This window comes from Hemitrygon akajei, chromosome 15 (genome assembly GCF_048418815.1).
Source record: "Hemitrygon akajei chromosome 15, sHemAka1.3, whole genome shotgun sequence".
Classification (NCBI taxonomy): Eukaryota; Metazoa; Chordata; class Chondrichthyes; order Myliobatiformes; family Dasyatidae; genus Hemitrygon; species Hemitrygon akajei.
This window is the reverse complement of record NC_133138.1, coordinates 63,445,131-63,465,537: the sequence shown is the minus strand read 5'-3', so window position 1 is coordinate 63,465,537 and position 20,407 is coordinate 63,445,131. Positions and strand designations below refer to the sequence as shown.

The 20,407-nt window shown below is 38.9% G+C and overlaps 1 protein-coding gene across 3 annotated transcripts in view; it reads left to right on the top strand.

The window, feature by feature from the left end:
- LOC140739409 (uncharacterized protein KIAA0232-like) overlaps positions 1-20,407 on the top strand; it is a 62,371-nt gene that overhangs the window by 7,088 nt on the left and 34,876 nt on the right. The gene's annotated exons all lie outside the window — the stretch shown is intronic.

The window sequence follows — 20,407 nt, the reverse complement described above, 5'->3', positions numbered from 1 at the left end:
TTAGAAAGTGGACTCCTGAAGCTGAACAGGCCCTGAGAGACTGCTTCGGTACTACTAACTGGGATGTACTGCAAGGGGGGCTCTGTGGGGGCGTTGAGGAGGTCACTGAATGCACAACGGACTATATTAACTTTTGTGTGGATGCCGTTGTCCCTGTTAGAACTGTTCGCTGCTATCCCAATAATAAGCCCTGGATCACTAGTCACATCAAAGGCCTCCTAAACCAGAAGAAGAGGGCCTTTAAAGATGGTGATCGATTGGAGCTTAAAAGAGTACAGAAGGAACTCAGAGTACAGGTAAGGGGGGCAAAGGAGCAGTATAGGAGGAAGCTAGAACAAAAGCTGCAGAAAAAAAGCATGAAGGAGGTGTGGGATGGGATGAAGATCATCACCGGATGCGGTGCTAAGCGGGGGGCAAACATAAGTGGAGATGTGGAGAAAGCGAACCAGCTGAACAACTTCTTCAATAGGTTCGACAGCACAATCTTATCCTCACCGCAAAACTCCACACCAGGCTTACTTCCCTCACAGGAAAATAGCCACTCACAGGAGACCTTGCCCACGCTCAGGATTACGGCTGCACAGGTGGAAGGTCAACTGAGGAAGATCTGTACCAGCAAAGTGGCTGGACTGGATGGAGTTTCCCCACGATTACTGAGGGCCTGTACGACTGAGCTGGGAGAACCACTACAGCGCATCTTCAACATGAGCCTAGAGCAGAGAAGAGTACCCAGACAGTGGAAAACATCCTGTATTGTCCCGGTACCGAAGAAACCACAACCAAAGGAGTTGAATGACTTCAGACCTGTTGCCTTGACGTCGCACGTGATGAAGACCATGGAGCGGCTGATAATACAGAATCTGAGGCCACAAACCAGGCACGCCCGGGATCCTCTTCAGTTTGCGTATAAGGAGAAGGTGGGAGTGGAGGATGCTATCACGTATTTGCTGCACAAATCACTCTCTCACCTAGATGGGGTCAGTTGTGCTGTGAGGATTACATTCCTTGACTTCTCTAGTGCCTTTAACACCATCCAGCCCAAGATCTTAAGGCACAAACTAACGGAGATGGGAGTAGACTCTCACATGGTGGATTGGATAGTGGACTACTTGACAGATAGACCTCAGTATGTGCGGTTGGGAGACTGTAGGTCTGACACGGTGGTCAGCAGCACAGGAGCGCCGCAGGGAACCGTACTCTCTCCGGTCCTGTTCACCCTGTACACATCAGACTTCCAATATAACTCGGAGTCCTGCCATGTGCAGAAGTTCGCTGATGACACGGCCATAGTGGGGTGTGTCAGGAATGGACAGGAGGAGGAGTATAGGAAACTGATACAGGACTTTGTGATATGGTGCAACTCAAACTACCTGCGTCTCAATATCACCAAGACCAAGGAGATGGTGGTGGACTTTAGGAGATCTAGGCCTCATATGGAGCCAGTGATCATTAATGGAGAATGTGTGGAGCAGGTTAAGACCTACAAGTATCTGGGAGTACAGTTAGACGAGAAGCTAGACTGGACTGCCAACACAGATGCCTTGTGCAGGAAGGCACAGAGTCGACTGTACTTCCTTAGAAGGTTGGCGTCATTCAATGTCTGTAGTGAGATGCTGAAGATGTTCTATAGGTCAGTTGTGGAGAGCGCCCTCTTCTTTGTGGTGGCGTGTTGGGGAGGAAGCATTAAGAAGAGGGACGCCTCACGTCTTAATAAGCTGGTAAGGAAGGCGGGCTCTGTCGTGGGCAAAGTACTGGAGAGTTTAACATCGGTAGCTGAGCGAAGGGCGCTGAGTAGGCTACGGTCAATTATGGAAAACTCTGAACATCCTCTACATAGCACCATCCAGAGACAGAGAAGCAGTTTCAGCGACAGGTTACTATCGATGCAATGCTCCTCAGACAGGATGAAGAGGTCAATACTCCCCAATGCCATTAGGCTTTACAATTCAACCGCAAGGACTTAAGAACTTTTAAAAGCTATTATTAATGCTTTTTGAGATAGTGATTTAGATGCATATCATATTTTTACTGAGTTAAGTATTGTATGTAATTAGTTTTGCTACAACAAGTGTATGGGACATTGGAAAAAATGTTGAATTTCCCCATGGGGATGAATAAAGTATCTATCTATCTATCTAGATCCTGCTCAATGTCTCCTCCCGGTACCCTTTACTTTTTCCCTCATCTATAGGATAGCCAATCTTAAGTAGTAATGACTTGTTTCTAGTTAGTTAACTCAGAAATGAATAGGCAGCTTGAAATTATTTGCATATTAGATATTACTTTAAATTTTGGCGATTTCAAAAAATGATCATCTTAGCTATTCTGTGTATGTCTCCTTTCAGTTCAGTAGTTTACAGACACTTGGTCTGATTGACTTCAGGGCAGAGCAATATTTTCAATACCTGAAGTTGACCTCCGTGCAATAAACAGGCACAGATGTCGGGGACATACACTGGAGCTAGCCATTAATAATGGCATGTATCTGAGAGGAATAGGAGTATGGTATAAATCCTGAATGTTTTTCCTTTTGAGTTATTTAGCTTTCTGCTTTGTGTGTGTTGCATTTCCACACTTTCTTGGTGTGCTTTCAGTTAAGGAAATGGTGGAGACACTAGATGTTGAATAATTTAATTGGTTTATTCCTCATGCAGTATGTAATGATTTGTTTACATAAACCCTTAGAAATTCATTTGGTTCAGATCCCACCTGTTAAATTGTTATTTGTTAAATTGTGTGATCAAAATTTGAGCTAATGATTATAATGTATAGTTTTCACCTTGTTTGTATTAAACATATGAAATATGGAGGAAATGTAATGGGCTCTAATTGCATGAGTAAACTTCTAATATTGCTAACAGATCCCTGATAAATGATGCATTAGAATAAATTATATAATTCAATGTATTACCAATTTTAATCATACTTTAAAGGTGATGCTTTTTTAATCTAAACTATAATTAAGTGTGAAAGATGCTTATTCTAATAGCTGCACTATTCAGTACTTCATTTACTAGCAGTTTAAAATAAACTCCAAACTTTAAATGATTATTGGGGTGATATTGTGATGTTAGTGAGACCCGTTGTATTGAATTTTTGCAAACTTATGTTGCTGTTAGCTGTCTGAAAGCAGAACAAGTAGCTGATTTCATATTTGTTTTTTTTTAGCTCTGCCTTTGTAAAAGTGTCTTCATTTCTCCTCTACACAGTTAATCAGTTTTTATCTTTTTCTTTTGATGTTTTTGAGCATTTTTGGTCATGGAATATTTTGCCTTACGTTGGGTATCTTCTCAAATGCTACATGTACTCATTCCAGAGATTCTGTTCTTTCATGTTAGCCCTACCTTGTAGTTCTAGCATGTAGACAAATATTCTCTTTCGTATGTACACTCCTTTGCACCATTTTCTTAGTCTAAGCCCACCATCTTTCTTTTACTTTAAAATGTGTACTATCCTTTTTAAGCTCTTATTTATGCAGGTCATTCTGATTTGATCAAAATAAATACTGACTTTTAAAAATTTTACATTTTAGTTGCATTTGGTAGCAGAATGCAGCTAAGCTAAGTGGGCAGTTTATGCCTATGCATGACAAAGTGTTAAATATCTTTGTTCAGTTTGAAAATTCACTTTGTAGGATAGCATGTGCTGTGGAAAGAACAAAGTACAACAAGAACCAGTTAGTGTCACTTGCTTTAAAAGAAACTCTGGTAATTACAGTCACTCTCACACTCGTGGGGAGCAAAATAACAGTGCAGCAGAATCCAACCCATAAAACAACCTAAATTAATTACTGGTTTTGATTGTTGTGAGAGGGGAAAAATCTTGTCCACATTGGCCTTACAGGTTGGTTGTTTTCTCTGTCTGAGGCAAGCAAGGCTTGGTTTAAGCTATGTGTCGAAAATACACTATCTGATATTACGGCTCTTTTATCAGTACAACATTGAAGCATCAATCTAAGTTACCTGCTTTGGTTTTGGAAAAGGGTTTGAACTCCACCTAATTTTGCCACCTTAAAAGATTAAACCTTACTTGTTCTCATTATTTTATTCTCAAAATACTATTATCTTTTGAGAACAATAAAAGGATTAGTCCACATTATTCTTGCCTGCAATTAGTTACCGTTTTGCATAATTCTATTATGTTTTATGCCTAAAGTTTCATTTATGTTTCTTATCTAGTGGTGAATCCCATGAGTGTAGTTTTCAGTATATTTCATATACTTCATTGCAGTTCAGTTCTCAACTTGTCTTTCTGCTGTGTTGGTTGACTTTGTTCTGGCATCCTTCAATTGGTAAGGAGGTTACTTTTGCAATCAGACTAGAATACTGAAGTATAAGACCAACTTTAATTGTGGAATAATAATGTAATGCATAAATATAAGAGTTTTTGCAGATAATGGAAATCCAGGGAAATGGAGGAAATCAGCAGGTCAGGCAGCATCTATGGAAATGAATAAACAGTTGACAGCGTAATGCTCCTTTCATGAAATAGCATTTCACTAATCTTGCAGTTAGCCAATTCATTAATTGGCAGTTCACTAAATGCATTAACAAAGTTATAAAATGGCCAGTGTAAAATTTTGATGAGAGGGCAACCTTTTCAAGTTTATTATAATCTGACAACATGTATACAACAGATCAAAGGGTAGAGGCCAGACCTAAGAGTGGTCCACCGGTCCTCCAGGTTTGGGGGTTCAGTTCTGGGCTAACAGCCCTGACTGATCAAAAAAAAAATCTGTAATGGAAATAGCAACAAAGAATCCTATATCTGTGCAAACAGAGATAGAGGACTATCATTGCTGCCCTGAATGACAGTGGCGTTTCAGGCATTGATTGTCATATGTACAACCAAACGAAACATTGTTCCTCCAGATTCACAGTGCACCCATATACATATATCACACACAGCACATAAATGTTACTACAAATAAATTAATAAAATATAATTCAAAATGCATGTGAAGTGTGCAGTACGGGTAAACGCTAAACAACTCACTGTCCTAGTAACAAGACCTCAGTGAGGAAGAAGCAGTTAATCAGTCTGACAGTCCAAGTCCTGATGCTTCTGTACTTCCTTTCTGACAGTAATGGGTGAAAAAGATTGTGAGTTGGGTGGTAGGGATCCTCACTAATGCTCCTGGCCCTTCATATACAATGCTTCTGGTAAATGTCATAAATGGGGGGGTGGGCAGAGAAGATCCCAACGATCTTATCAGTGATTATTTTGGTTTCTAATTTTTTTTACTTTCACCTTTGTGGTCCTGCAGTTCAATGTCTTGCAGCTTCCATACCACACAATGATGCAGCCAGACAAGACATCCTCACTCCTTTGGCAAGATGTTAGAATGAGGGCAGGGAACCTTGCACTGCCATCATCTTCCGTATCTTTCTTTGTTTTCTATTTTCTTGATGGCCGCAGTATTCTGAAACCAAGTACAAGTTTAATTATGGCATTGAATTCTGCCTCACTCTTCACCTGATCCCTACTGCTGTACTTATTAATTGTCCTTTTTCTTTAATTACTTTATTTTCATTAATAGCAAGTACTTGTATATTGGATTTGTTAAATACTTAATTTCTTAGGTATTCAAACCAAAATAATCGCCACATGGTAAAATTGATGACGTGCACTCTTTTAAAGTTTTTTCCTTTTGCTTAATAAATCTTTTTGAACTCTTGCATAAATGGATTTTCAAAGTTACAGTTCTAGTTTTTTCCTGAGGCAGTCCAGTTTTGAGTGACTTTTCCAGCTCTTGAGTACAATTGTGAGAGTAAGTGAAAGGTTTCAGCCAATTTGAATTGGTTTACACATTCCTATCTCTGTTTCTTCTATATATGGGTTCTTCTCCATTTAACACCACCTCTTTCCAGTAATAACATTAGCTGTTTTCCAAGAACTTCTCAGATTCCATTTAAAGTTTGTGTACAATGTCACCAAAACATAATTTTCACAGCACAGAGATGGCAACTTATTGAGCATTGCTTTAATGTAAGCAACAAGATTGTGTTACAGATGAAAATTTTAAATGTGAGTTATGATATGCTGTCTAAAATATGTAATCCACGATACTGTGCGGTTAGGCGTTTTAGTGTATAGGCTGGGTGTGATAAGTTGCAGCTGCCATTTAAAGATCTTGCTTTTAGAAAAGATTTGTCGTCTTTATTTGCAGAGGAATGTTATATATATATATATATATATATATACATACATAAATAAAAATATAAATTATTAAGCTGCTGATGGTGAATGGTGATCTGTTATACCATATAATTTCTGTCACTTTATAACTGATTGTATATAGCACTCACAAATTCACCTAAGTATTTGAGATATTCTTCCTCTTTCAACCTTCAAGCCAAAAACTGCCCAAAACTTAATGTTTGTAAATGTGATGCTGTCAGATCGGCTATCCTCGCTGTTTCCTGTCCATTTTTGCCCATGCCCTTCCCTTAGCTCATTGTGACAAAATTCATTCAAATGTGCATCTTTCTTAGGTTTACATTCTCCCATTTTCTTTGTGCCTTCTCATGTCAGCTTTTTCTCCCTTGATCTTGTTTGTTCCTAACTTTCTCCTGTACTTTATGCTTGCAAATACTTTTTCAAGCAGCTTCACCACATTGCCTCTTTTTTTAATCTCCCCATATGTTCCTGCTGCTTCTCTGAATTGTGCCTAAATAGTTTTACAAATGACACAGTTCTTTGCTACATTAATCCTCTGTAGTCTGTCTGAATCCCTGGAAGTTGCTGGCCACATCATTCTTTCTCAGTGAGTTTTGTCTATAATATAACTGTGTTGGATTACCCTTTTGTTCCCCTTTTGTCTCATTTGTAGCCTCAAGATCCCAACAAGCTATTTCTTGCTCTTTCATCTACAATTCTTCATTTTCACATTTTGGATGTATTTGGAGACTGAAGGAGGAAAAGTGAAGGGAAGTCAGCATTAATGTATATGATCAAGTCACTGAACTCCACTTTTCCTCTGCTAAATATATCTTTAGACTGCTAAACTGCTGTAATATTGTTTTATTTTTCTGTTGAACACTGAAACTATTGTCTGTAGCCCTTGACACCTACTCCCATATCTCTTCCAAGTAATTGAGGTGAACAAAACTGTTTACACACATGACATTTGTTTAATCTCTGCTGAATTCCAAACCTCCACAGACCAAACTTTTGGTAAAGTTGAAAGTGTAGACAAATAGCTTATAAGCAACAGAACAAGGAAAGATGTGATTACATGTTCAAAAATAACTCAGCATTCAAATGCAGACATACAATGATTAATAAATGGAGTTGATACTGTTAGAGAAATGGCAGCAGTGGGGGTGGTAGATCATATGCAAGACCCAGCACATTTGTGACTGTTTCAAGCAGTTTGTTTATTTGAGGGGAGCATGAATACCTAACAAAGCAGAATAGGCTTGGGTGTTGGTGAAAGACAAAGACAAGTCAGTGTAATATTACACACATAACTTGGTGTAGTTGCAAAATTCAGTATTACTTTGAATTCCTCATGCATCAAAGTCAACTGGTCTGTTTTTAATGGACCAAGAGTTGGTTGCTACTGTGTTTCTTGTTTTATCCTCGCGTTTATATGCAACATTTAGTGAAAATTCTTACATCCATATAAAAATGATACAAATAAGAAAAGACCAGCAACCCCTTTGTTATTGTCTGAAGAAATGATCCTGGTGTGACTGAGGTTCTAAACACTAGCTTAGAACATCAGTTAACATATCTTTTTGATTCATTTGATTCAAAAATGTACTTAATTGTTATACCCTTGTTTGTCTCTCCATTTTAAATGATTTCTGAATATTTCTGTCAATATAAAACAGAAAAAATGTGAAATTAAACAATCAGTTTATTTATGTGAAGTAATGGAAAATAATGTACACACATGCTACAATTTTCAGACTCAAAATACATTAGGAATGCAACTTAAAATCTGTGTTGGGGGAGTAGGGAAGACTGTTGAAAATGAGATCCACTATAAAAAGAAATTTTGTAAGAGTAGTTTAAACAAGCTAGTTTTTTTTAAAGAAATAATGGCCTTAAATTTGTGTTAAACAATACTAGCAGGTGAAGACTTTATTCATCTGAAGTTCCTCTCCTATTTTAATACCTGTTTAAACTCTTCTACCATTTCGTCAAAGCTCTCAGTGCACAACTCACCTTTAAATTGGATGAGGATTTCTATCAATCAAATTATTCCAGAATTTGTATAATTGCTTAGCTTTGTGTATACAGTTCAGAACCTGAGCTGGCCCTTCATTCCACCATGTTTGGACTAACCATGATGCCAATCTAAACTAATCCCATCTGCCTGCACGTGGTGCTTATCTCTCTATTCCCTGACTGTTCATGTGTACGTCTAAATGTCTCTTGGTCATTACTATTGTCTCTGCTTCTGTGTCTCACTCGGCAATATCTTCCAAGCACCTACCTCTTTGTGCTTTTTTAAAAAAAAGCTTCCCTGCAAGTAATTAACTTTCCCCTCATCTTAAACCTATGCTCTTTCATATATGATATTTCTGCACTTGTAAAAAGACTCTGGGTATCTATCCTACCTATGCCTCTCAATGTCCTATGCTTACCTATATCCTGACGAAGGGTCTTGGCCTGAAACGTCGACAGTGCTTCTCCTTATAGTTGCTGCCTGGCCTACTGTGTTCCACCAGCATTTTGTGTGTGGTGTTGTTTGAATTCCCAGCATCTGCAGATTTCCTCGTGTATGCCTCTCAATGTTTATATGCTGCTATTAGATCAACCCCTCATCCACTGCAGAAGAAACAATCTAAGTTTAAACAGCTGCTCCTTCTAGTTAATACTTTCTGATCCAGGCCATATCCACTTCTGCACCCTTTAAAACCACCACATGCTCCCTGCAGTGTGGCAACTAGAACTGTACACAATGCTCCAAATGTGGCCTAATCAAACTTTTATGCAGCTGCAGCATGAATTCACAACTTTTATACCTAGTATCTCAAATGAAATCAAATATGCCATAGCCTTCTTTACTACCCTACCCACTCTTGCTATGAACTGGAGTTCCAAAGCTGCATTGTAAATCAATACTGTTCCTAAGGGTCCTGCCATGTACTTGATATTTTCCTCTTGCATTTGACTTTCCCAGTAAGGCATCAGCAATACTTGGCTTTGAAAATACATTTACAAAACGTGGAAGTGCTGGGTTATGGACTGTAGTTTTTGTTGGACTGCAGATCATGGGTTCTTTGGGGGCTTTGCTATTGCTTACTTGAGTGGTGGGCACTGATGCTTACTGCTAGAATAAGTGGGTAGAGGGAGAGGAGGAAGGGTTGATGCTTGTACATGGGAATGGGTGGGGGGCTTTGAAATTCTAATGTTTTTCTGTCATCCATTCTTTGGAGGTTTTCTTTTTTTGTGGATGCTTGCAAAGAGTAAGAATTTCAGGTGTATACGATATACCATTGAAGTGTACATCAGCATATCCAACACGGAGATTCATTTCCTTGTAGGCATACTCAAATCTATAGCTTAATAACTATAACAGAATTGATGAAAATACATGTCAATTTGGGTGTTCAACTAGAATGCAAAAGGCAACAAACTGTGTAAGTACTAAAAGAAAGAAAGAATAAGAATAGCAAAGCAATAAATATTGAGAAAATGAGATGAAGAGTCTTTGAAAGTGAGTCCATAATTTGTGGGGAACCTTTCGATGATGGAGCAAGTAAAGTTGAGTGAGTTATCCCCTTTGGTTGAAGAGCGTGATGGTGATATCTTAAGTTCAAACTGCCATTTTTTTCCAATCAAGTTTCCATTCTATGTCTCTGCTGTACCCTTAGACAACATTCCTCACTGCCCACAACTCTACTTATTTTGGTTTGATCTGCAAGTTTACTAATCAGATCACTGACATTTTCACCAAACCATTAACAAAAAATTTCTGACAACAGAGGAACCAGCACTGATCAGCGTAGAATGCGACTGGAGACAGAGCTGCAATCAGAAAAAGAACCGTCTAGCACACTCCCTTTACTATAACAAAAAGCTCAGCAAAGAAATTGAATAAAATATGCTTGAATTCAAAAAGATTGTGGAATTTCTGAGACTTCATTGCTAACTTTTAGGAGTATAGTATTTCAGATTGTTACTTAATCGAGTGAGGCTAACTTCCAGTTTGAGACTCCTAAAACAGTCAAGAATTATTAACTGCTCTCAAGAAAATAAGGCATTCTACAAAGGTTTATCCATTCTTAATCATGAATGGAATGCAATTAAGAATTTATTAAAATATGGAGTACATGTTTAAAAAAATGTTCGAAATGAATATTGAGCTTGCAAGTTTTAATACTGTTAACTAATTAGGCCCCAAGGTATTGTTCGCTGCAACTATTTTCATGTGGATTTTATTTGCAAGTGTGACAATCACAGTCCATATTCTGGCGACAAATGAGCTTTTTCTACGGGCATCCATATACCAATTTTGTCTGTAATGTCATTTAGTATGGTAACAATGTTATGCCATTTATTTAAAAATTCAAGAAAGAACTGTTACTAATATTGGAATTGGTTTATTATTGTCATATATGCTAAAGTACAGTGAAAAGCTTGTCTTGTATACAGATCAGATCATTACAGTACATTCAGATCAAGCAAGGTAAAATAATAGAAACACAGAAACCCTACAGCACAGTACAGGCCCTTCGGCCCACAAAGCTGAGCCGAACATGTCCTCTCCTTAGAAATTACCAAGGGTTACCCATAGCCCTCTTTTTCTGAGCTCCATGTACCCTATTCAGGAGTCTCTTAAAAAAGCCCTATCGTATCCACCTCCACCACTGTTGCCGGTAGCCTATTCCATGCACTCGCCACTCTGTGTTTTTTAAAAACTTACCCCTGACATCTCCTGTATACCTACTTCCAAGCACCTTAAAACTGTGCCCTCTGGTACTAGCCATTTCAGCCCTGGGAAAACACCTCTGGCTATCCACGTGATCAATGCCTCTCATCATCTTATACATCTATCAAGTCACCTCTTATCCTCCATCGCTGTAAGGAAAAAAGGCCGAGTTCATTCAACCTATCCCCTTAAGGCGTGCTCCCCAATCCAGGCGACATCCTTGTAAATCTCCTCTGCACCCTTTCCACATCCTTCCTGTAGTGAGGCGACCAGAACTGAGCACAGAACTCCAAGTGGGGTCTGACCAGGGTCCTCTATACCTGCAACATTACCTCTTGGCTCCTAAACTCAATCCCACAATTGATGAAGGCCAATGCACTGTGCATTGGCCTTCACTAAACACAGAGTCAACCTGTGCAGCACCTTTGAGTGCCCTATGGACTCGGACCCCAAGATCCCTGTGATCCTCCACACTGCCAAGAGTCTTACCATTAATACTATATTCTGCCAACATATTTGACCTACGAAAATGAACCACCTCACACTTATCTGGGTTGAACTCCATCTGCCACTTCTCAGCCCAGTTTTGCATCCTATCTGATGTCCCACTGTAACCTCTGTCAGCCCTTCACACTATCCACAACACCCCCAACCTTTTGTGTCATCAGCAAATTTACTAACCCATCCCTCCACTTCCTCATCCAGGTCATTTATAAAAATCACAAATAGTAGGGATCCCAGAACAGATCCCTGAGGCACACTACTGGTGACCGACCGACCTCCATGCAGAATATGACTCGTCTACAACCACTCTTTGCGTTGTGGGCAAGCCAGTTCTGGATCCACAAAGCAATGGCCCCTTGGATCCCATGCCTCCTTCCTTACTTAATAAGCCTTGCATGGGGTACCTTGTCAAATGCCTTGCTGACATCCATATACACTACATCTATTGCTATTCCTTCATCAATGTGTTTAGTCACATCCTCAGAGAACTCAGTCATTCTCGTAAGGCATGAACTGCCTTTGACAAAGCCATGCTGACTATTCCTAATCGTATTATGCCTCTCCAAATGTTCGGAAATCCTGTGTCTCAGGATCTTCTCTATCAGCTTAACAACCACTGAAGTAAGACTCAGTGGTCTATAATTTCCTGGGCTATCTCTATTTCCTTTCTTGAATAAGGGAACAACATCTGCAACCCCTCCAATCCTTGGAAACCTCTCCCATCCCGAGTGATGATGCAAAGATTATAGCCAGAGGCTCAGCAATCTCCTCCCTCGCCTCCCAGAGTAGCCTGGGGTACATCTCGTCCAGTCCTGTTGACTTATCCAACTTGATGCTTTCGGAAAGCTCCAGCACACCCTCTTTCTTAGTATCTGCATGCTGAAGCTTTTCAGTCCACTGTAAGACATTCCTATAATCATCAAGATCCTTTTCCGTATTGAATACTGAAGCAAAGTATTCATTAAGTACCTCTGCTATCTCCTCCGGTTCCATACACACTTTTCCACTGTCACACTTGATCGGTCCTATTCCCTCACGTCTTATCCTCTTGCTCTTCACATACTTCTTGGGGTTTTCCTTAATCTTGTCTGCCAGGGCCTTCTCATGGCTGCTTCTGGCTCTCCTAATTTCTTTCTTAAGCTCCTTCCTGCTAGCCTTATAATCTTCTAGATCTCTAACATTACCTAGTTTTTTGAACCTTTTGTAAGCTCTTTACTAGATTTACAACAGGCTTTGTACACCATGGTTCCTGTATCCTACCATCCTTTCCCTGTCTCATTGGAACGTACCTATGCAGAACTCCACGCAAATATCCCCTGAACATTTGCCACATTTCTTCCTTACATTTCCCTGAGAACATCTGTTCCCAATTTATGCTTCCAAGTTCCTGCCTGATAGCCTCATATTTCCCCTTATTCCAATTAAACACTTTCCTAACTTGTCTGTTTCTATCCCTCTTCAATGCTATGGTAAAGGAGATAGAATTGTGATCACTATCTCCAAAATGCTCTCCCACTGAGATCTGACACCTAACCAGGTTCATTTCCCAATACCAGATCAAGTACAGCCTCTCCTTTCGTAGGCTTATCTACATATTGTGTCAAGAAACCTTTCTGAACACACCTAACAATCTAAACCCCTTGCTCTAGGGACATGCCAGTCGATATTTGGGAAGATATCCCATCATGACAACTTTGTTACACCTTTCCAGAATCTGTCTCCCTATCTATTCCTCGATGTCCCTATTACTATTGGGTGGTCTGTTTTAAAAAAAAAACTCCCAGTAGAGTTATCGACCCCTTCCTATTTCTAACTTCCACCCACCGAGACGCCCTCCATGACTTCCTCCTTTTCTGCAGCTATGACACTATCTCTGATCAGCAGTGCCACGCCCCCACCTTTTTTGCCTCCCTGCCTGTCCTTTCTGAAACATCTAAAGCCTGGCACTCGAAGTAACTATTCCTGCCCCTGAGCCATTCAAGTCCCTGTAATGGCCACAACATCATAGCTCCAAGTACTGATCCACGCTCTAAGCTCATCCACTTTATTCATAATACTCCTTACATTAAAATAGACACATGTCAACTCATTGGTCTGAGTGTGTCCCTTCTCTATCACCTGCCTATCCTCCCTCTCGCACAGTCACCAAGCTTTCTCTGTTTGTGAGCCAACCACCTCTTCCTCCGTCTCTTCAGTTTGGTTCCCACCCCCCAGCAATCCTAGTTTACACTCTCCCCAATAGCCTTGGCAAACCTTCCCACCAGGACATTGGTCCCCCGGTATTCAAGTGCAACCTGTCCTTTTTGTACAGATCATTCCTGCCCCAAAAGAGGTCCCAGTGATCTAGAAATCTGAATCCCTGCCCCCTGCTGCAATCCCTCATATAATGTAGAATTTATCCTCCAATAACATAGAATAAAGCATAACAGCTGCAGAGAAAGTGCAGTCCATGGGTAAGGGGTTGGAAACTAGTTTTCCCATTCCATCAAAACAAACATGTATATACATTGAATTTTTCAGTTTAATAATTTTATGGGAGCTTGTTTGTATATAGGGGTTTCTTTAAGTCGGGCATTCATAAATCGAGTGCAGCCTGTGTGTATCACAAGGGAAATCTGAACATTAATTTAGTAAGCCATGCCTTCAGATTTTATAATAGTATGTGTTGCCTTTGCACATAATGCAAACACCCATCTTTATACTGAACATGCCCTGAAATGAAATTTGCATTGATCAGCTGCCATGTCATGGACGATATTCATTATCATTTGATTAAGTGCCAAATTTTTCTGTCTATTTCCTACTTGCATACAGTGCTCAGTTCCAAGTCCTGAGCTAGCATTAAAAATATTAAATGATAAATACTGTATTTTAAGTTCTCTGCTTTCCCATGTAGATAGCACTGAGAAGACACCACCTCACTCTATATTCTAAATAAAGTAGCCAGTTTAAAGGTATTTCTTGTTTTTGTTGATATGAATTTAATGTAGAAAGTGTCCAAAAAGAGTAACTTGAAGATGGACAACATTGAGCAGGAAGGTTTTGGAGGGAATCAGTTAGAAATGAAGTTAAGGTAGCTAGTGACTATCGTCAGTAGCAGAACAACGTTTGGTGGACTGATCGTTACAGGACAAGATGTAAGACTGTTGGAATTTGCAGAAGTAATCATGGCAGTATTTAAGATACCTAATGAGCAATTTGAATTAAAAACAGGAGAGAAAATAATGCTTTGAGGAAAGAGTTCTAAGACCAAGTATAATGTTAGGACGTTGAATGGAAGTATCAAAAGTCTGGATGAAGTCTTCAAAATTAGGAGCTAGAGCAAGTAAAATTGTAATTCTGTTGATGCATCTTGTGATATAGTTGTACTTTGTGTTTTGTTAGTGTGGATGCTTAAGTGATAATTGAGTAGCCTAGAGTTAAGTAGGAATATCTACAAGCAAGAAATGGATTTTTTTTAAGGTTGGGGAGGGAGCAAAACTGGTGAGACTGAGGCTTGGGAATAGTGGTTGGAATACTGGAGCATGGTCTGGAGCTGCAAAAAAGAACAAGAAGTTGGTGCATGAATGGTCTCAGCCTTTGAAATTCATCTGAACTGACCATTTAAGAAGTCACAATGGAGAAGGTGGGAAATGAAATTGAACAAATTTAATTGTGACAAAAGCAATTGAAGATTATCTTAACCCTCTGGATCCTCCTGAAGTGGTGCAGACTAGGGAAATTAATAGGTGGGCTAAAGTATTGCTTTGAAAGGGGATTGATGGAAAAAATGTAGTTGGGGCAGGATGAGGGGGAAGTTTCAGATGTTAGATTGGCAGAGATGGCACCAATCAAGTTAGATATTTGGAACTACAAATGGTTCAACCAGCTTCTAGATGTAAACCGATTCAAGGAATCAAACTGAATGGCAGAAGAACAAATAGAACAAGTATGTGGATTTGTAAACCAGAGAATTAGCTTAAGCAATAAGAGCCAACAAAAGTATCATGCATTGAATTACACACGTTGTGAATATGTTGTGAAACTTACTACTTCACTACATTATTTTTCCCCTCAAAATGAACTGGTGTTTAATTTTCAGCTCACAGTCCATATTATATGAGCAGGAATGGGGTGCTGTGTCTCAATATCACATGTTCACCAGCTATAGACTGATGAAGCCTCGTGATTCATTTGTCCGTTACCATAAGCTGAAAGAACACCATTGACTTGTGACAAATACAGAGACGTATAATTTTGGGTTTGACATAAGCACAGAAGTTATTTTTACCTAGACTGAGGTTGCTCATTTGATATTTAATCAGTGTATGTCTATGCTAACTGCAGTTTGATTGTTTTTTGAAAAGCCTCTAGTAGATCATATCAAGTTGAAACAGTTTCAAATTTAACCATAATAAATGGATTCTTTTTATTAGTAATAATAACTACTTGGGCAATGTAATAAAAAATTCAGTGCCTTCTCAATGTATTGTTAACTTTATTTTTAGTTCCAGATCAAATTACCGTAGATGTCGGATTATAAGCCGCTACTTTTTTCCCACATTTTGAACAGCTTTGAACACTGCGGCCTTTACTACGGTGCGGCTAATGCATGATTTTTTTTCATGCCGCCAAAAACATTTTGCCTCGTAACAGTAGACCAATAAAATTGATGAGTAGTTCACAGAGGTCCAATGAAATTGTACGATAAATCAAGCGCACTTTCACAATTAAATTATTGTAAATCAGTCATTTGTACTCACCCTCATCAACATGGAAAACACTCGAAGAAAAGCATTGTGCTGCCTTTATGGCATTTATTTAGTTTATAATATTTTCGCTTAGTAATTCATTTGTTAGTTAAAGTTAGAAGTGTTTTAAGTACCCGGTATATTTGTTTTCTGTACTACATCCCGGGATGCTATGACGTCACATCCGGTTTCGCCGCATCTTGTGGGAAATACCGGTTTGCGATAAACGGGAAGGTGGGGGGCAAGCGGCATTAGACCCGAGCGAACGCTGCTTTTAAGTTAAAGGCGATCAATAACTTTTCCTGGTAGGCTGCAGTATATATATTTTTTACCAGTCGTTAGGAGATATTGGAATGATGTTCAGTAAAAAAGTATACGCAACGTAATTTGTGTGTTACCGATACGTATGTATATTTAAAAGTAGCCGCGTTACAGGCACGGTTTGAAAAAAAGCATTTGCAATATGTATTTGTTTATGTTACCATATGGATTTAATTAAAAGTTAAAAAATTCTCACGTGTAATATCTTTCTGTGTAAATATCTCATATTACAACATGGGACACCTGCGGCCGAAAATCCGGTGCGGCTTGTACAAGTACAAAATTGATTTTCTTTCTAAAATTAGAGCCTGCGGCTTTTAATCAGGTGCGCTCTGTAGTGCGAAATCTACGGTAATCCATTTTCTTCTAACAGTTGTCATAACTCAGTGAGTTGTTTTTAAAGTAATGTTTGATATATTGATAACAAAAATAGGTAATGTATTGACTGATTTGACTGATTCACTCTCAGTGAAATCAATAGCATGATTGTATTTCTTTTCGAATTAGTTTCTTTTAACTTTTCATATACCAAAACTATAACTTATAAAGATGCATATTTAATCTATTAATTATTAATCTATTAATTCCTCAGTTGAATTAACCAAGGTAAATTATGTAGATCAGTTGTTAAAAGTAGTGCTGTTGTCCTTGATATTTTAATTGACTCAATGGTTCAGTGATTACATGTAAAAAGATGAGAAAATATGACTACTGTACTCTTGAAAAAATGTACACAAAAAAGTCCAGAAGTCCAGTATTTTATATAACAAATGGCTTTGTATGCTATCCCAGTGAGTTGATGCAGAGTTTTTATTTGATGTAAAGGTTATGTGGCATTTAGTAAGAGTTGCAATATGAAGAGCTGTTTGAGAATGGTATTTTTTGCTTTCATTTAATTTCAAACATATTTACATTCTTAAAAAAAGCTCCATTCCACCTCTTTCATTTCCTAAATATTAGCTTAAGAAATGGAAGTGTAAGCTTGCCTACTTTGGAGAAGTGCTACAGTATACACTTGCAGATTTATATTTTAAATTCATATCATTAGGATCTTATTGCTCCACTTGTTAGAACTCCTGTATTTACTAAGACTTCATTCTTTATGTCATAGGCTGCTTGAGATTTAAGTGATTTCTGTGTTTACCACTGTTTTGCAACACAGTACACTGCTTGCTAGAGAATTAATGGTTGAACCTCTACACTTCACATATTTATATCAAACATTTTAATGACTGTAGCTTCACATCATCAGAGGTTGTCTTAGATTGAACTCAGCAAATCAGATCTACAATAACTAATTCTGATGCAAACCAGGTACTTAACTGTGCAGAAAGAACAGCTCTGATGAATCCATTGTCTGCTTCTAGAAATCAAATGTATTCAGAGCAAAACATTCCTAATCAAAAATGTACAGCCAAATACCTCAGATGATATACTAGTGGAGCAATTAATGCTGTGTCCCTCTTGGTTCCAGGGACTTGAATTCAGTCCTGACTTTTGAGTGCGTTTTATCTGGAACAGCTCTTTTTCAGATGATCATATTGGTTTCTCTGGGTGCTCCAATTTCCTGGAACACACAAAGATTAATTAGCTAAGTTAATTAGCTGTTTTAAATTGCCTCTAGTGTAGGCAAACCCGAAGTGATTGGAGGTGGGGAGGGGGCATGGTTAATGGGTATGAGAATGAAAAGTTGCAGAATGACATGAAATTGCTCTGCTGGAAGCTTTTGCAGACGGTGGGCTGAATGATAGCTTCATTAAAGATATAAGAAAAAAACAAATTAATGGATATATTCATTCCCTCCCATTTGCAAATTCCAGATAAATATTTTTAAGACCTTGGACCTTTTCAGCTCCTAGATCTGAGGTTATTGTAGTAATGAGGATTTTCATTATCTTTCTTAATAAAATCCTGAGATTGTATCTGTTTGAAATGTCCCCATCCTCTTCTGTGTTTGGGCCTTGCCCTTCTGTTTTAAGTGACTCAAACTTGATCTTTTGCTGAATCTGATCTATTATGAATATCAGAAAACAATTAAAGGAAATACCGTAGATGCCGGATTATAAGCCGCTACTTTTTTCCCACGCCTTGAACAGCTTTGAACACTGCGGCTTTTACTACGGTGCGGCTAATGCATGGTTTTTTTTTATGCCGCCAAAAACATTTTGCCTCGTAACAGTAGACCAATAAAATTGATGAGTAGTTCACAGAGGTCCAATGAAATTGTACGATAAATCAAGCACACTTTCACAATTAAATTATTGTAAATTAGACATTTGTACTCACCCTCATCAACATGGAAAACACTCGAAGAAAAGCATTGTGCTGCCTTTATGGCAGTTATTTAGTTTATAATATTTTCGCTTAGTAATTCATTTGTTAGTATTTTCTAGTTAAAGTTAGAAGTGTTTTAAGTACCCGGTATATTTGTTTTCTGTACTACATCCCGGGATGCTATGACGTCACATCCGGTTTCGCCGCGTCTTGTGGGAAATACCGGTTTGCGATAAACGGAAAGGTGGGGGGGGGGAGCGCATTAGACCCGCGCAAGAACGCTGCTTTTAAGTTAAAGGCGATCAATAACTTTTCCTGGTAGGCTGCAGTATATATATTTTTTTACCAGTCGTTAGGAGATATTGGAATGTTGTTCGTGCACTGTTCAGTAAAAAAGTATACGCAACGTAATTTGTGTGTTACCGATACGTATGTATATTTAAAAGTAGCCGCATTACAGGCACGGTTCGAAAAAAAGCATTTGCAATATGTATTTGTTTATGTTACCATACGGATTTAATTAAAAGTTAAAAAATCCTCACGTGTAATATCTTTCTGTGTAAATATCTCATATTACAACATGGGACACCTGCGGCTTAAAATCCGGTGCGGCTTGTACAAGTACAAAATTGATTTTCTTTCTAAAATTAGAGCCTGCGGCTTTTAATCAGGTGTGCTCTGTAGTACGGAATCTACGGTAGTTAATTTATTCAGTAATATGTCCACGTATGTCAGGTTTACCACATTGACTTCTAGTGAGATTATGAAAATAAAATTGTTACTGCAGGGGGCTGGAAACAAAAACACTGGGTTTCTGAGTAGAAGGATATAGGGGAAAGTAGAGCTTGGATCAAGTAAAGTTGAAGTGAAGAGCAGGCAAGTCAAGTCATGATAGCATAGCAGTTAACACGACACTGTTACAGCTCAGTGCGTTCTGGAGTTTGGAGTTGAACTCTGGCACCAGCGCCATCTGTAGGGAGCTTGTATGTTCTCCCTGTAGCTGTGTTAGTTTCCTCTGGGTGCTCTGGATTCCTCCCACAGTCCAAAGACACACCAGTTAGGTTAATTGGCCATTGTAAATTATTGTGTGATTAGGCTAGTGTTAAATAGGTGGGTTGCTAGGTGATGCAACTCGAGGGTTAGAGGGTCCTGGCCTGCACAGTATCTCTAAATAAAATAAAGTTTAATGAACAAGGTGGGACTGATTGAAGTGTGATCATTTCAATGGGAGTATTACAGATAAGGCACTTAGAAGCTTTTGTTCATTCATGCAACTACAGTGTTGTAAACATTACAAATACTTTATTGAGGAAAAGGGCATAAGTAGCTCTACATTCCAGGATTCGGGTGTTTCAGATATTGGGGGGGAAAGGAGATGGGGGAATTGCAGTATTGATCAGGGAGAATGTCACAGCAGCAATTGGAGAGGGCATCCTGCAGTGCTCATTTAGTGAGGCAGTATGTTGACCTCAGGAATAAAAAAAAGATGCCATTATCATGATGGAATTATACTATTGATTCTTAATGGCCAGCAGGAGACGGAAGGAGTTGTCAGCAGATCATGGAAGGACAGAATAGTTGTAGTTGGTGCCTTCAATTTCCACAACATTGACTAGGACTCTTTACGACACAGGTTTTGAATTGGGCATAGTTTGTTGGGTGCATTAGGAGGATTTCTTGACAAAAGAAC